General features: G+C 52.7%; 1 protein-coding gene across 1 annotated transcript in view; it reads right to left on the bottom strand.

The window, feature by feature from the left end:
• The window catches only part of PRRC2B (proline rich coiled-coil 2B), an 87,411-nt gene extending 77,513 nt beyond the window's left edge, over positions 1-9,898 (bottom strand). Inside the window, 1 exon segment of the mRNA XM_053908444.1 lies at positions 9,664-9,898. The gene's annotated coding sequence lies outside the window, so the exon portion shown is untranslated.
• Positions 9,899-18,179: the final 8,281 nt, after the last annotated feature.

The following is an 18,179-nucleotide window of genomic DNA, read 5'->3' as shown; positions in this document are numbered from 1 at the left end:
CCAGACAGCACTCATCAACTGATCTGAAAAAGGGATGGCAGCCTATGGCCATCCCACCCCGAAGGTGCCCTATCTCATCGGAAAGCAGAATAGTGGGCGGGAAGAAGTGACTCATTTTCTACTCTGGGCACTTCTAAAGCGTTCGGGCATTTTTGTAACAAGCCTGTGTCATTACTGATACATTGTTTTTAAGGTCTGGGTAAACTGAGCAATACAGAATCGACACCTTACACCGTTTGAGCTGAGTAGGTGCCGTGGTCACCGCCACACCGTGTGACAGGTTTCATCCCCATCTGGCAGGAAGTGGAGGCTCGAAGGGATGAAGGGCACTTGTTCAAGGTCCTCCAGCAAGTAGATGGAAATGAACGCTCCCGTTTGCCTGATGCCGAGACAGGTCGTAGCCCAGCAAGCTGCAGGGCCTCCCTTGCACCCGTGAACTGCCTGAGTGCACCTACCTCTATTCCTAGCAAGACATTTACCTGCAACAGCACAGGGCGCCAGCAAGTGACCAGATTTACCTTGAACGAAGACAAGTATGGCAGAAAGTGCTCCGATGCACCTGCCCCTCGGGGAGGCCCCTGCTTAAGGTGTCTGAGCTCCTGGAGGTGAAGACGGGGGCTATCTGATTTGGGTCTAAGTCTTCTGCACGTAGCACAGGACTTAGCACACTATTAGAAACAGCCACATCTAGTAAACAAATGAGCCCCAAGTGTATACGCCTGCCTACTCCAAACCCCCAGGCCCTTGGCTAGTGCTGTATCCAGGAACCATTAATAGCTACTGTTTACTGCCAGCCTGCTTGCCTCGTGCCTGGTACCTTCTACACACTTTGGTACAGGACCCACTGGATCCCTCCCCCTTCCAGGAGGATGGCATTACTACCCCCCGTTTTGCAGACAAGAACAGAGACTCCAAAAGATTAAATAACCTTAAATCACCCAGCTCGCAAGTGGATGGACGAACCTGGATATGAAGCCAGTGGACCTCGAAGCCGAGGGCTACTCTCCATCAGGAAAGGGAGCAGAGGAGAGGGCAAGGCATTCCCAACCCTGCCAGCGACTGCTTCCAGTTCAAGCTAACAATAACAGCCCTCAAGGGCAGGAGCAGTGTAATCCCAAAGGGTACCTCCCCTGGGTACAAGCACAAATCCTTCCCAACCCCGCCTGATGAAATACCATCCAGGCACTTCCAGGGGCTTCCTTTCTGGAGTCACTTCGCCCAGGAAGTGTGATTTCCTTGAGTAGCTAGAAGGGAGAGAGACCTGGGCCCTGAAGCCAAGTGGTTGAGCAGATCTGCCTAAGAGCCATTAGCAGGAAATGCAACAGAGAGCTGGCCTCCAGGTAAGTTCCACACAGTAAGAAATATTAACAGCAACAAAACCACCAAGGGCTGCAAAATGGGAGCCTCAGAAATCTCCAGAGAGGCTAGGCTCCAGTGTGTAAAGGCTGGAAGAAAACATCTGTGCCAAGAGGCTACCTGTGCCTCTCTCCACAACCTCCTTCTGGTTCCCACCCTGACCTTCCCCCAGTGAGGTCCCCAGGGCACCACTCCAGCACCAGAAGACCACAGTGAATACTGCTTCCATAAAAAAACCCTAAGATTCGACACTGACTACTAGAGCAAGTCCGAAACAGTGACTGCTTTTGATTTGGGAAACCGCGCTCATTCATCCAAAAGGACAAGTTAAAGGCTCTAGGGTTAGTAAAGTCCACAGTCCAGAAACACCCGCTCTCAGATTTATACTATTACTTACAAATGGGCACAAAGTTGGGTTTAAACTTATTCTTATTCCTGAGAGAGAGAGGGAGAGAGAAAGTGTGAGTGGGGTAGGGGCAGAGAGAAAGAGGCACAGAATCCGAAGCAGGCTCCAGGCTCTGAGCTGTCAGCACAGAGCCCGACGCGGGGCTTGAACCCACGAACCGCGAGATCATGACCTGAGCTGAAGTCGTATGCTTAACCCACTGAGCCTCCCAGGTGCCCCCGACACAAAGTTTTTTGAAGAGGAATTTAGCAGAATTCTTTCCAAAATGCTATTCATCTCGAAGGGTCCACACTACAGAAACACATGCAATTATGTACAAATTATACATTTCTCAAGAGAAAATTGGCAGAATTTTACCAAAACTGTGCAATATCCAAAAGTCAGAAACAGCCCCAATGTCCACCAATGGGAAACAGATTAAACCAAGTGTATGCACAAAACATCCTCTGCATTGCTAAAACAGACGACGTAATCCATCTGTACGGACCGTCGTGGCATACGTGTGCACAATTTTTTTCTGGAAGGAATGACAAACTTCTCACGGTGGTTTCTCTACAGAGAGACTGGGGAAGAGCCCTTACACTTTTAATACAGCTTAACTTTCCTAACTGTTTTCTTGAAACAAGTCAACTGGAAATATCTGAGTCGTGGAATTACCAGCTGTTTTTGTTTTTCTTCATACGCTTGTAGATTTTTTAAAAGCTTCAGAAGTATTATCTTAAAAGTGTTAGCAGCGTAACACACTGGTACGCATTAATATGAAAACGTGCTCTTGATGTGTTTAAGAACGCATGTCGTGGGGGGCGCCTGGGTGGCTCAGCGGGTTAAGCGGCCCGCTCTGGGTTTCGGCTCAGGTCACGATCTCCCGCTGACAGTGCAGAGCCTGCTTGGAATCCTCTGGAGAGCACTCGCACGCTCTCTCTCCGCCCTTCCCCCCCGCCCTTCCCCCGCCCTCAAAATAAATAAACTTAAAAAAAAAAAAAGACTCGAGTCTGGGAGGATAAACACACTGAGCTGTAAACAGTAGTTACTGCCTGGAAAGCTAGAGGAAAGAGCATTCATTTTCCCTCATACACTTGCTTTTTCTCTTTCTTAATGAGTGTGTATACTTTTGTAATTAATTTTCTATCAGGGGAAAAAAAAATTCCACTTTCTGCCTTAGGACAACGTTTCCACTGTCCCCAGCTATTTCTGAACACTCAGCCCATTCACTCCCCCGGCAGGTCGGCCAGGCAGCACCGCTCCCAGACAGGCCTATGTTTCTGTAGCGCCTGAAACAGAGCAGTTCTTTAAGCTCTGAACTGTATGTAAACAACACCTGCCGAAAAAAGCGCTGGAAGACACAAAGGAGCCGTGGAAAGAGTGGAAAGAGTGGAAAGAGTGCCGGGGATGACCTCCTTTTCCCAGTTGGTCCTGCGGCAACGCATCCCATCCTTCTACACAAAGAGATGATCTCGAAGCCCCGGTGGGAGAAGTCAGCTCGCGCTTGGTGGGAGAAGTCAGCTCGCGCTTCCGAAGTCCTGTCTGCCCTCCCCCGGGCTGGCCACCAGCCACAGCAAAGTACTCGCCTAACAGGTTCCCGTCCAAAGGGCTCTCGCGTTCTGCAAAGCAAGCTGACCGGCAAGTTTTCTACCGTGGCTCACGCGGTTCTGATTCCAACTTAGAAACGCATTTTTAATACTCCAGGGGGCTTGGCGTACTGTTTTCAACAGGTGCCTGGTTCTGTTTAAGAATTTTTTTTTTTTTTTTCTTAAAGCAATCTCTACACCCAACATGGGGCTCAAACTCACAACCCTGAGATCAAGAATCACATGCTCTTGGTCAGGTGCTGATTTCCAAGTCTGCTGTAGTTTCCAGAAGGTCTTCCCTGACCACCCCACACCCAGGCTGGGATGGCCTTGACTCCCACGCACCTCATCTGCAGCTCCAGTGCTTCCGCACCTGAGCCCCCTCCCTGTGTCAGACGCCGAGCACAGCAAACAGGAAACAGAATGCTGCTTCCTGGCCCCCCCTCCCTCACTCACCCCACTGGGGAAAATGTACCCGTCAATAAAGAGCAAAACTGCATTCAAAAGCTGTCATCACTGACAGACGCAGGGGTAAACGAAATGTGATAGATAAACAGAATATGGAATACTACTCGGCCACCAAGAGGAATGGAGTTCGAACACCCGCCACAGCCTGGGCAAACCCTGAAAGCATGAAGTCAGACACAAAAGGGCCAATAGGGTATGATTCCTCTCAGAGAGACATAAAGCAGACGGTCGCTGCCAGGGGCTGAGGGACGGGAAGTGAGCAGTCAGTGTTTGACGGGCACAGAGTTTCCGTTTGGGAAGGTGACAACTTTCTGGAGGGGGGTGGCGGTTACACAACACTGTAACTTAACGCCACTGATCGTACACTTAGAAATGGCTAAAACGATAAACCTTATGTATATTTCACAATAAAATAACTGTTTAAGAAAGTGTATTTAAAGTTGTGAAAAGAACTACAGAGAACAGCAACGGAGGAAAGGAAAGAATCAAGGGAGGTGATGACACAATCGGGTTGAGAGGTCCGGAGGCCTCTTTAAGGAGGGGCTCGCTTTCTCCCCACTGGACAAGCTCCCAAGGAACACAAACGTGGCACCAACAGCCATGTGGCCTCAGACTGGTAAATGTCGAAGTCAAGACACTTGGTTCAGACTCAACCCAGTAGATGGATTAAAACCCCAAACTTCACTCATCAGACAGCTCAGCCAGGACTGAAACAGCCAGGTCCGAGACACCCAGAACTTGGTGGCTCAAGCAGGAAGCCACCTTGGGAGTCAAAAGGGACAAGGGCTAAGGGAGAAAACAGAACTGAAGAAGGAGCCTGCATTCTCTCTGGCCAGGAAATGCCACTTATGGGAAATCATGAGCAATATACACCAAGATTTACATGGGAGGATGTGCCCTAAAATTTTGTTTACGTGAAGGAAAAATGGTAACAACAACTTAAATGTCTAATAACAGAGTTAAAAAAAAATCATGGCAAGTCCATATAAAGCAATTACACAGTTACTAAAATGTTTTCCGGGGGCCTAGTTGGCTCAGTCAGTGAAGCATGCAACTCTTGATCTCAGGGTTGTGAGTTCAAGCCCCGTGTCGGGCAGAGAGCTTACTTAAAAAAAAATAAAATAAAGTAGGGGCGCCTGGGTGGCTCAGTCAGTTAGGCGTCCGACTCTTGGTTTCGGCTCAGGTCATGATCCCACGGTTTGTGGGTTCGAGCCCTGCATCAGGCTCTGTGCTGACAGTGTGGAGCCTGCTTGGGATTCTGTCTCTCCCTCTTTCTCTGTTCCTCCCCTACTTGTGCAGGCACGCACTCTCTCTCTCTCAAAATAAATAAACTTTAAAAAATTAAAAACATAAAATGAAATAAAATAAAAATATGTTCTCGATAAGTTAAGAAAATACACTCTAACAGTAAGAACTATAAACCATGGGGGCACCTGGGCAGCTCAGTCGGTTGAGTGTCTGACTTCGGCTCTGGTCAAGATCTCTCGGTTCATGAGTTCGAGCCCCACCTCGAGCTCACTGCTCTCAGCGCAGAGCCTCTGTCCCCCTCTCACGGCCCCTCCTCCATCTGTTCTCTTTCAAAACATAAATATAAACATTAAAAAAACCAAGAACTATAAATTGTGAACAGCGTATATAGTATTTGCCTAACTTTGAAAAAACAAATACGTAAGCAAAGGAAAAAAATACACCAGTCTTTTCTGTAGTTCTCTCCATATGGTGAGCTTAGAGGTGTTTTATATTTTTTTATCTTTTTTCTTTCAGTATTTCCCTTTTTTTCTCTTTAATAAAGATGTTATTCTTATGAATAGGGAAAAACGTACTCCTAGGGCCTTGCACAACGCCTGGCAAACAGTACACGCTCAAGGAGTAGCTGGTGCAGGACAGCGACTCTTAAAGGCGCTACATACTGCCTCGCCACACCGCCGCTGAGAGGGAGAAAGGATCCAGAGCCCGAGCTCCAAAACCAGCTGCAGAGGTGGGAGAAGAACGTGCTCTCAGAGGGAACGCGAAGGGCCGCCAGCAACCTAAGATAGACCTCACTCTGCCCACAGACCGCTCCCGCTGCAGGCAGAGAGCTCTACAAACCAGTGCGGCTGCCAGCATCATACAGAAGCAACCCAGCCCTCGGCTCAGGCCACACGGGGCGGGGGACAAAAAACAAAATCAACAAGTACAGCTAACAGCAACACTCAACCCGGACTTCTGGCTCTTGTCACCAGAGCAAGCCTCTCTCCCGGGGCCGAGGCTTCGCACACGCCAGCCACAGACACGATCGGTGACACAGGTCCGACAACGGAGCCGGGGTCTTGGAGCTCCCAGGTGAGGCGGCCTGGTCCAGACGGCACCTTTGAAGCCGAAAAGCTTGTCATCCACAATTTCCATCCACCAGAAAGCTCTCAGTCTTTCTCATCCGTCCTGAGCACCACAAGCTCTATTTCTCCGTCCAAATGACAGACCAAAGGTTCCCAAGTCCACACGAGGCCCAGAAAAAAACGAGACTTTCTTAAGAAACTTGAGTTACGACTTGAAAAGCAGTCTGGTTACCCCTGACCAAAAACTCTTGAGATTCAGAGCACAAAGCCCCACAGCTCTCTGCCGGAGACTATTTTTCAAGGGGAGCGCACAGCTTTAAAATCTAGTGTAGACAGGCCCCACTTAAGATCTGCCTGCCCATGACAAGACACATACGCTTGATAGTAGAGAAGCCTCACTATCAAATTTAGAAATACATGTCCTGACCCACCCGGCCTATTCTGGTGTGAAACAGAAACCAACACAGAAATGATCAATCTTAAATGGTAGAATAATGAGACATCCAACCAGCACACAGCCATTAGCAACATGAGTCAGGACTTTGTGCAAGCCAAAAAAAAAAAGAAAAAGAAAAATCTTTCAAGTACAATAAAATAATCCTTCAGGAGAAAAGAGAACTGAAATTTAAAAGGGGGTGGGGGATGGTGAAGGGGCACAACAAAAATCCCTCGGCAGGGCCCCAGGCAACCAGTCGGTGCTGGAACTAGTTCTGACTTGCCATTCCTGAAATTCTACTCTCCCAGGGCTTTCTGGCTCTCCCTTCCCCGGGCTCTTTCTTTACCCATTTGGGCTTGAAGGAGACTGCAAAGGACCCAGGCCGCTGCAGGCAGGCCCCCACAATGGGCAGAAACGTGGCCCCTCCAGGAAGCCTTGGGTAACTGAAATTCACAGGTAATCCAAAAGCTTAAGGGGAAGGACAGCGGATTCTTCTCCTTCCCTAAGTAATAGTGCAGGGCCAGACCTGGCCACAATGAAATCAGACAGAAAAGACAGGCCAAGAGGCAGGAAGCTGGGAAAACTAAAGACAGGGCCCCCCGCTAAGATGTCTTCAGTCCCGCAGCCAGTGGGCCTGGAGGAGGTTCCAAGGAGGCTTAAAAAAAAAAAAGAGAGAACACAACAAAACCAAGATGGTTGGGGGGAATGCCAGAGTGTACCAAAACAACTGCCCAGGAAGACTGCAGAAGCACAGTAAGCCCAAGCAGAGCGTCTCCAGGGCCGTTTCCAAACATGCTACAGGTGTGGCCCAGACATAACCTGGGTCTCGGCCCTCACCCATGACCGAGACCCGGGGTCAGTTTCCCTTGCATTAGCCTCAGTCCTCCGTATGGTCTCTAATAAACACCCCGGGGCAGCCTAGCTGCTCTAGGCCGTTCTGTTGCTTCCAGGCCCCGAGTAGTGGCCATGACACGCAAATACTAGCTAAGGATAGAATCTGGGGTGGGGAAGTCACGGCGCCATCAGCCAGGAGAACAGGAGAAAAAGTTCAGGAGCTGAGAAAGGATGAGAAAAGCGGGAAATCAACAAGAACGAGATACATTCTCGTCACCCTCCCACAGAACGAAGCGGTTTGCTGTACAAACAGAATATGAGGCTCACAAGAGCCCCAACAGACGCTCCAGGCAAGGCATAATCATTCCCATTTCACAGATGCAGCAGCCGCGGCTCAGAGACTTGCCGAGGGCAAGCCGGTGAAGACCAGAATGCAGGCTCCAGGAGAGACACTTGCCCGAGCAGGCACAGGCTCCCCAAGTGGTCATCTGCCATCCCCAAAGGAAAGCGGTCATCCTCCAAAGTCCCCGGCCTCTGCTTGTTCTCGGTATCTCTCACTGTTCTAAGTCTGCCTTACACAAAGCTGGAAACGTGCCTGGGAGGGGGCAAGCAGCCCAGCCCCGAGGACACGGACTTACAACCATCGGTTCCCGGGAGCTCCACACGCTACTCTCTCCCACCCTTGTCTGCCCATAGAGGCTGAGCACCGAACAAGCCAAGTGCTCCGGAGACGTTCGGTGCCTTCGATGCCTCTCCCGTCCACGCCTTAGCCCAGCACCTGTGGCGTCTGCACCAGCTCCGTCAGGTCAGTCAGCCCTACGGGTGGCATCACGGTGGCTAAATTCCATCCTGGGGCTCGACGGCAGTTACAGAAACTACTGCTAAACACTCACCTGCGGGCCGGGCCCTTCCAGATCTTTCACCACCTCCCCAACTCTACAAGGTGGGGGATGCGAAATGTAGGCCAATGACGGCTCTCTGAACCCTAGATTTCTCTGGCAGAAGGATCTGCACCCCAAAGCCTGGGCCCCCCCAGGCCCTCTTTGCACCACACCACTGTATACCGAGCTAAAAGGCTCAGATTCGGAGAAACCACGCTCGGACTCCACACGGCTGGTTCCAAAAACCAAACCGGATAAATGTATACACAGCCACACAAAATGCACAGAAAATCTTAAGGGGGGGGGGGGGGGAGGGCCAATTTAACAACCCCGTAAACCAAAGGCTTCTAAAGGTTTCTCCCTGGCAGCCATTGAGCAAATGACACCGTCTGGGGAGCCTCCCCAGCCCCCGTTTCCCCCCACTTCCTCCGAGCTACCCATTCCCTCGAAAAACACCTCCTCTCCTCGCCGAAAGGTGGGCTCGGACCTCCCACGGTATTGAGAGAGAGAGAGAGGGAGGAGAGAGAAAACCGCCTTCCAGCTTTGTGTGTGGGCAAATCCACTCCAGAGGCCCACGGTCTCAACAGCGCTGTTCCTCACTCAGGCGAAAGGGGGGAAAAAGAAAAAAGAAGGAAGGAAAAATCCCCATCTGGCAGGCCCCGAGGAGCGACATCCTGTTTATTATTAAACACGCTCAGTAACAGAGCATGGAGTATTTCGAAAATAATCCCGTCGCTGGCGCACCGAAAGGGCGGCCGGCGGCGGCGAGCCCCCTGCCCCCTGCGCGCCCCCGGCCGGCGACTCCGCGAGGGGGAGGGGCACCGCCGCGCCCCCCGCCGCCGCCGCCGCCGCCCCCCACACCGCCCGCCGGGGAATGGGGGGAAGGGGGGCCGCCCCGACCCCGGGACTCCCGGGCGGGGGTGGGGCCTCTGCAGGCCGGCCCGGGGGGGGCGGCGGGGGGCGCAGGAAGGCCGCCCCGGCTACTTCCAGGCCAGCGGGGCGCTCCGGGCCGCCGGCCCCCGGCGGGCGGGAGGCGGCCCCGGGACGCGGCGACCCCCCCCCCCCCCCGCCCCGCCCCGCCGGCCCCGACCCCGCCGCCCGCCCGCCCAGGCCGCGCGGCGCCGCACAACAATGGCGAGCCCGGGCCCGGCCGCCCGCCGCCCCCAGGCCGCCCCGCCCGGCCCCGCGGCCCTCGCCCCGGCCGGCGGGGCCCAGGCGGCGGCGCGCTCGCGGACGGCGGGCGGCCGGGCCCGGGCTCGCCGCTGTCAGTCGGTCGGTCTGCCGCCGCCGAGACAAAGCCCCGCCGGGCCGCGCCGCCTCCATCTTAGCGCCCGACCGCCGCCCCGGCCCCCGGCCCCCGGCCCCCGGCCCGCGCCGCCACCCCGCCGCCCCGGCCCACCTGGTCTGGTTCCGCGGGCGCGACTGGGCCGGGCGATGGCGGTCGGGCGGCGGTCGGGCGCGGAGGCGGCGGGATGGCGGCGGATTGCGAGGCGGCGGCGCGGCTGCTCGCTCCCTCGCTCCCTCCCTCCCTCCCGGGCTCGCTCGTCGCTCGCTCGCTCGCTCGCTGGAGCCTCGGAGCCTGTGTCTCGCCGCTCGCCTCCCTCTCGCGCTCGGCTCCCCGCCCCCCGCCTGCCGCCGCCCCCGCCTCCTCCGGGCCTCCTCCTCCCGCCGCCCGCCCGCCCGCAGCCGCGCCTCGGCCCGCGCAGCGCCCCCTGCCGCGCCGCCCGCCCGCCCGCCCGGAGGGGGGGGGGGGTGGGGCTGGGGGCCCCGGGAGGGGAGGGGCCGGGCGGCGGGGGGGGGAGGGGCGCCGGAGGGAGGCGGGGGCGGGGTGGGGCCCCCCCCGAGGAGGCGAAGGGGCCGGGCAGCGGAGGGGAGCGGCACGGGAGAAGGGGGTTTGGGGTTCGGGGGAGACGGAGGGGAAGGGGCACCGGAGAAGGGGGGGGGGGCTGGGGTCCCGGGAGGAGAGGGGAGGGGAGGGGCCGGGCAGCGGGGGCGGGGGAGGGGCACGGGAGGAGCGGGGCTGGGGTCCCGGGAGGGGAGGAGCCGGGCAGCGGACGGGAGGGGCACGAGAGAAGTGGGGGGCTGGGGTCCCAGGGGGACAGAGGGGAACGGGTACGAGAGATGGGGGGCTAGGGTTCTGGGGTGGCTGAGGGGGCTAAGGGGGAAGGAAAAGGGCCGGAATTGGGGCTGGGAGACGAGGGGAGGAAGCTGGGAGAAGGCGGTCTGGGAAGCGGGTGGACTTGGGATGGAGGCCCAGAGAAGGGGTCCGGGGAGAGAAGGGGACGGGGTTCTTAGGGAGGGGAAGGGGAGGCGGTCCTGGGGAGGAGGTTGGGGCGAGCCGGGGGAGGGGGGCGGGGAGGAGTGGTCCGGAAGAAGGGCTGGGCTAGAGAGGGAGAGGGCCTGAGGTGGTGAGGCCCAGACGGAAGAAGGGCTGAGAAGGGAGGGGGTTTGAGCCTGGATCCCCGCCCCCTCCCCTTCAGCACTGCCGCGCCTCCTGACCGACCGTGAGCCCGGATTTTGTTATAGGATATGTACACAGAGAGGAAACAGAAACAATACATTGTTAATTCAAAAGCAAGGTTGTTGCACGATATAGATACTTTATCCGTTTTTGGAAAATGAGGAATAATAAGCCAATCGTCTTCGGTGTTTGTGTACTTGCGTCAATGCAAAACAAAAGGTCTGGGAGAATGCACTCTTGTCTCGGTTACCTCTGCAGTCTGAGCTCTGGAGAGCCAAGACTTCTCTCTTTTCATTCTCAATACATTGGCAATTAGAACAACAAACAATTCGCAAAAGCAAACAGCATAAGGAAATGTGGCTGGGACCTGGAATCCAAACCATCTGCCCCTGTCTCTGGCACTTGATCACCTACACCTTAAACCACAGCCACAGGCCCTACCCCGTGTGCAACAGTCTGGAGTGGTTTGCCTCATTTAATCCCACCCCTGAGGCGGATGTGATTTTTCCAATTCGCTGATGAGAAACGGAGACTCTGAGAGGTTAAGTAACTTGCCCAAGGCCACACAGCAAGACCTGACAGGAAAGCCAACATACTGCAGCCTAACGAATAAGGTTAGGGGTTGCCACAGAGCACAGTGCCTGGCACACAGTAGGCGCTCTATAAATACTGGCTGGTTTGTTGAATGGCAGAATGAGTGGCTCTTATAGGCTGGTGGGTAGAGACTCCCTAAGAATGGGGGGGGGGAGTCTCTTTTTTAATGATCTGACAAGAGAGAACATAAGATGAAAAGCTTCAGCCTCGAGTGCTCCAGGAAGACAGAGGAGGAAATAGTAAAGACCACAAAGGGGGTAAAAACCAAGTCAACAAGTGCTCTGCTCTGGCAGGTCTGGTGTAGGGGAGTGACGCCCTCTGGGGACAGGAGGGCTGCTAAGTTCCTGGGACTTCAAAGGCAGCAGACGCTTCACTCCTGCAAAACCCAAGGATCGGGCTGCATCCAAATCGCTTGCCCTGTTCGAGAAACATTTTTCTTTCTGCGCTTTCCTGGGGTGACAACAGCAGCGACGCTGGGTACCACTTACTGAGCACCTTTTCTGGGCCAGCCAAGCCTGGCCAAATTTTCGCAGAACTAGGGCCCCAGAGAGACCAGAGGGAGGGAGGAAGGAGGGAGCAGAGCATGAGGAGGGCTGGATCAAGGCTCCTGGGGTCCCTTAGCCTCAAGAGACTGTCCACCGTGTAGAGGGGCACATTCAAGGAGACATTTCCATATCATTGAAGTTACTGTAAATAGCAAGTGTCCAGAGTGGGAATACTGAGAGGAAGGAAGGAGCAGACCAAGCAGAGAGTTGACAAGAACCAATGAGCAAACATTTATTTCACTTGCGTTATTATTATTATTATTATTTTTTTTTTTTACTTTCCAAATATTAGGTAACTTGCAACTCTGCAAATGGGTGGGGAAACCCCTTCAGACCTCCAAACTGAACAGAAGGGGAATTTCATCCATCCCTAGAGACCTAATCCAGATTTTATATCTACATAATTTTATTCTTCCCAAAATGTGATTGATGATTTTTGTTACATTGAAATGTAATATTTTTGTATAATTCTTATAAAGGTTTTCATCCATTGTTTTCTTTTTTATTATGTTAAAAGAATTTTTAAGTTTATTTTTAGTTTTTTTTACATGTTTATTTTTTTTTTTAATGTTTACTTATTTTTGAGACCGAGAGAGACAGAGCATGAACGGGGGAGAATCAGAGAGAGAAGGAGACGCAGAATCCAAAGCAGGCTCTGAGCTGTCAGCACAGAGCCTGACACGGGGCTCGAACTCACCGACTGTGAGATCATGACCTGAGCCGAAGTCGGACGCTCAACCGACTGAGCCACCCAGGTGCCCCTAATGTTTATTTATTTTTGATAGAGACAGAGCGTGAGCAGGGGTGGGGTGGAGAGAGAGGAAGACACAGAATCCGAAGCAGGCTCCGGGCTCTGAGCTGTCAGCACAGAGCCTGACATGCGGCTTAAACCCACGAACTGTGAGATCACAAGCCGGGTGGAAGTCAGAGGCTTAACCAACTGAGCCACCCAGGCGCCCCATAGGTTTATTTTGAGAGAGAGAGACAGAGAGAGAGAGAGAGAGAGAATGTGGGGGAGGGGCGCAGAGAGAGAGGGGGACAGAGAATCCCAAGCAGGCTCCATGCTGTCAGCACAGAGCCCCATGTGGGGCTCGAATTCACAAACCATGGACCACAAACTGAGATCGTGACCTGAGCTGAAGTTGGACACAACCGACTGAGCCATTCAGGTGCCCCCCATCCATGATTTTCTTTGTTGAGCCACAGTATGACTAGATACGGATCTCTTTCACATTGATTTCTTGTAGAATATACAAAACCCTGCCATGGTCACATTCTGTGTTTTGTTTTGTTTTGTTTTGATTTGTTTTTTTAACTCATCTAAAAAACTATCTCCTTTTATGTTCTGTTTCTTCTTTCTCTTCCCTGCGCTCTGGCTTCTTCTTCTCTAACACTCTGACATTCCCTCTATCACAGCCTCTATCTGGCTGGTGGTTGTCATTTCTATACATACCTCTGTCCCCTGTATACAAGACCAGGAGCTTAGCCAAACGGAGTCACTGAATTATTCAATATTTTTTAAAAATTAATTTAGGGGCACCTGGGTGGCTCAGTCGGTTAAGCGTCCAACTTCAGCTCAGGTCACGATCTCGCGGTCCGTGAGTTCGAGCCCCGCGTCGGGCTCTGGGCTGATGGCTCAGAGCCTGGAGCCTGCTTCTGATTCTGTGTCTCCCTCTCTCTCTGCCCCTCCCCCATTCATGCTCTGTCTCTCTCAGTCTCAAAAATAAATAAACATTAAAAAAAAATTAATTTATTTAGGGGCGCCTGGGCGGCTCAGTTGGATAAGCATCTGACTTCGGGTCAGGTCATAATCTCGCGGTTTGTGGGTTCGAGCCTCGCGTCAGGCTCTGTGCTGACAGTTTAGAGCTTGGATCCTGCTTCCAATTCTGTGTATTCCTCTCTCTCTCTCTCTCTCTTTTTCTCCCTGCCTCTCTCTCTCAAAAATAAACATTAAAACAATTTTTTAAATTAATTAATTTATTTTTGAGAGAGAGAGCAAGCAAGGCGGGGCAGAGAGAGAGGGAGAGAATCCCAAGCAGGCTCTGCGCTGTTAGCACAGAGCCCAACACGGGGCTCAAACCCACGAACCTCGAAATCATGACCTAAGACAAAACCAAGAGTCAGACACTTAGCCATCTAAGCCACCAAGGTGCCCCAGCACCTGGCACACAATCTGTGGCATATAGTAGGTGTTTAATGAGAAGTTATTGAATGAAAGAAAAAATTTAAGGCAGAGAAAATTTGAGAATCTGACCTCTGCAGGTACCATATCCAGTCCTGGCCTCAAAGGGAAGCCAGAAGAGCTTCTGTGAATCACAGCCTCTTCAGCAGGCTTTGTGACTTAGGGTCTATTATTACCCCCATTTTACAGATTAGTAAAATGAGGCTCCAGGACATTCACTTACCGCTGCTTAGTATATCACTGTGGTTAGGAGAGCTTTTCTGGTCACCCAGACTCCAGAGCCAGCCTTTAAAAGTGCTAGCCCAGGCACAGAGCCCAGGGGCAGGCCCAGAAGCCTCTCAAGTGGACCCTGTCTAGTTTCAAGGCAAGCCTCCCTCCAGCTCCTCTGAGACTGAGTGTTGTGAGCAACGTGGGCATGCATACTGACACTGACTCCACAATACACAGAAGCCCAGCCAGGTTCATCTCAGCTCACCTCCTCAGTGGGGCCTTTCCCAGATAAACCCAGAAGCAGGCACTGGGTCTGTGCCCCTTCCCTGGGCGGGCCCCCAGCATGGAGCCACGGTTAAGAGTCCAGAATTTGGAGTCAGACCAACCTGATGTGAATTTTGTCTCTCTCCTCATTTACTGTGTGTCTTTAGACAGGTGACTGCGACTCTCTGAGCTTCTGAAAATCGGGGAGGAGGACCGTTGTGAGAACTGAATGAGAATTCTGTGCACTGCCTGTCAGCACGAGCTGGCATCTGGCCGGCACTCAATGCATGTCTATAATCACAGTCGTTCCTTCCTGTTCTCAGACACATCAGAGCCCCTCTTGCAGTCACTCATGCTGCGTGACAAAACGGCCCCCAAATCCAGTGGCTTAAAAAGTTTGTTACGGCTCATCATTTGGTGGGCTTGGGAACAGTTTTCCTGTTCCACCTGGTGTTGATTGGGGTCAATCGTGCTGTCACACTGCCTCCCCCTCCATGTGATGTCTCATCACCCTCCAGGAGTCTCCATGTGCTCTCTGTCCAGAAAAATGGTCTGGGCTTCTTAGAGCATGGCAGCTGGATTCCGAAGGAGTAAGAGGAAGCAGACAGGCGTCTGTCTTCAGGGTGTCGCTTCTGATGCATTGTTTTGTTCATCAGAGTGAGTCACAGGGCTCAGACTCCAGGGGAAGAAAAGATAACCCCCCTCTTGAAGGTGAGAGCTACATACGCGTGCAGGGAGGGAAAGGTTCGTTGGCGGATTACTCGTGGATGAACCTTCAGGTTCTCAGGACCTCTTGCTTTCCCCCGCCCTATGCCCTCCGCCCATTCTGTCCGATGAAGACGTTCGGTCTGACTGCAAAAACGACACAAAAACAAAAAACAAAAACACTTCATACTGAGATCAGTCATGGCCAAGCCAGTCAGAGTGCTGGGAAACTGGCGAGAAGAGAAAATACACACTCCCTATGCTCAAGAAACTCCCAAAACTCATGAAAAACAAAACAAAACTGCAATAATGAACACTGACATATGTGGCTCTCACCACCTGCCGGGCACCTGCCTGAGGTGGGTTCCGAATCACCAGGGCCTGCTTCTGACCTGGTCTGGTGCTTCCTTGCGGCCCAGGACTGCAGGAGGACGCCGGGCGACCTGCCCACAGCTATCCGGCAATATACTCCAGGACCGGGAGGCCTGCAACTTGTGTAGCAAGCGACCATGCGTCCCAGGATTCCTGGAAGGGCCCTGCTTTCGTATTCACTGCACCTGTTCTCCAAAGGGCACTGTCTAATGAGAGAGCGAGTGAGTCCCTGTTTCAGTCATCTGAATGGGGGCAGAAAAAAGGGTAATAGTCCAGGGAGAAATGGATTGCAGCTGGGGAGACTGGGCAAGAACATTCCAGATGGATGGGGCCGGCTTGAACAAAGGCCTGGAGGTAGGAGTGTCTGGGCAGCGGGAGGGGCCCACGGGCTGGCTGGTAGCCATTGGAAAAGTGGCCCCATCCCAGGGAATGTGCATTCCAGTAAGGGTGGGAGCCTTGAGCTAAAAATAAGACACGAGGGTCTGAGCACACAGCGGGGGGCGGGGGGGCCCTGCCCCTGCACAGACCTAGGGGGCCTCACACCATGGCGGGGACAGCAGCTGAGTCTCAGCACCTGACGCACAGAGACTAAACGCAATCTCCTTGGAGAGGCTCAATGACAAGGACAGTCCAGGGCAGAGAGCCCTGACACCTGTTCACATCACACGGAATTCTTACAAATTTGCCCTCCTTTTCCCACTGGGGAGACAGGGAGGAAAAGAGCCAAGACTGGGAATAAAAGAAGATTGAGGGAAAGATTCAAAACTGAGCAACTTGAGCTGAGAAAAAGCAGCGACAAATTATTGAGGGGTGGGGTCTGAGAAGGCAAAGGAAGGAAAGGAAGAGTCAGCTCTTCCTGGGGGCTCCCAAATAAAGGACAGGGACGGCAGACACCGGCCAGACAGCCTACCTGCTCCCTTTCCGTACCCACGCCTCCTCCCCCGTGAGCCCCTTCACCGCCTTCCTCAACACGTTGCTCTCTGGAGGGTCATCAGCGGGGGAAGTTAGTTATCAGGTCTTGTCCTCTGCAGCCACTGTCTCTCCAAAATGTAGGCACTAGAGAAAGAAGAGATCTCCAAATCTAACTTGATTTCAAGAGAGAAGACAGCCCACAGAATGGAAGGAAATGTTTGCAAGCCAAATATCTGGTAAGGGTCTGATCTCCAGTAAAAAGACACCTGCAACTCAAAGACAGAAAGACAAACAACCCAATATAGGAGTGGGTCACAGACTCGGACACACATGTCTCCAAAGACATACTGATGGCCCACTAGGATGTGAAAAGACGCCCAACGTCATTAGCTACCTGGAAAACGCAGGTCAATAGCACGGTGAGATGCAACCTCATAGCCACCAGGATGACTGTAATCTAAAAGATGGGTGATAACAAGCATTCACACGGATGGAGAGACATTGGAATACTCCTAGGCGCTGGTGGGGATGTAAAATGGTACAGCTGCTGTAGAAAACAGTCTGGTGGGTCCTCATGAAGCTAAACAGAATCATCCTGCAAGGGGCGCCTGGGTGGCTCAGTCGGTTAAGCGTTGGACCCCTGGTTTGGACTCAGGCCATTGATCTCACCGTTTGGGAGTTCAAGCCCCACGTTGGGCTCTGCGTTGCTGGTGCGGAGCCTGCTTGGGATCCTCTCTCTCTGCCTCTCCCCTGCTCTCTCTCTCTCTCTCTCAAAATAAATAAATAAACTTAAAAAAAATTATCCTATGACCCAGAAATTCCCCTCCTAGGTATATCTGAAAGAATTAAAAAGAGATGTTCGAACAAAATGTACACAGGAAAGTCTACACCGGCACTATTCACAAGAGCCAAAAGGTAAAAATAACCCCACTGTCCGTCCACTGATGATGAGTGGCTAAACAAAATGAGGCAGATCCATCCTGAAACATTATTTAGCTGCTGAAAAGAACGAAGGACTCTGCACGCTACAACACGAACGGATCTTGAAAACATTATGCTAAGAGAAAGAAGTCGGACACAGAAGCCGCGTAATTGTATGAACCACTTAACATGAAATCCCCAGAATGGGCAAATCCATAGAGACAAAAAGCAGATTAGTGTTTGTGAGGGGAGGTCGGGGGGAGGGGAGGGGGAGTGACTGCTTAACGGGTATGAGATTTCCTTCCGGGATGATGAAACAATCCTGGAACCAGACAGAGGTGAGGGGTGCAGAACACTGTGAGGGTACTAAGTGTTACTGCATTGCACACTTTAGAAGTAGTTAAAAAGGTAGATTTTATGTCGTGTGTCTTTTACCACAACAAAAGTAATCTGATTTGAAATGGCATTTTTGCAGGGATCTTGGTCAGTTACGTTACCTTCATTCGTTTACACGTGTATCATTTACATTTCCAAACTTCCAGGTGATATTTAAATTTTAAGGAAGATACGCAACTTTCTGTCTATTTCTAAAAGACTCACGCAGCTGAGTCCAAGGTGAGGTGCGGTATTTAAAGCCGGGGAGCGGGGCGGGGTGGGGGGGCTCTGTCCTGAATGGCATCTGAGGAGCCTTCTGGGTTAGCTTCTGGGCCGACAAGGCTGGCAGATTGCAGGGTGGTCCAGTGGATGGC

Source organism: Panthera pardus, unplaced genomic scaffold (genome assembly GCF_024362965.1).
Source record: "Panthera pardus isolate Hobbes unplaced genomic scaffold, ASM2436296v1 HiC_scaffold_20, whole genome shotgun sequence".
Lineage (NCBI taxonomy): Eukaryota > Metazoa > Chordata > Mammalia > Carnivora > Felidae > Panthera > Panthera pardus.
This window is presented reverse-complemented; position numbering and strand designations above follow the sequence as displayed.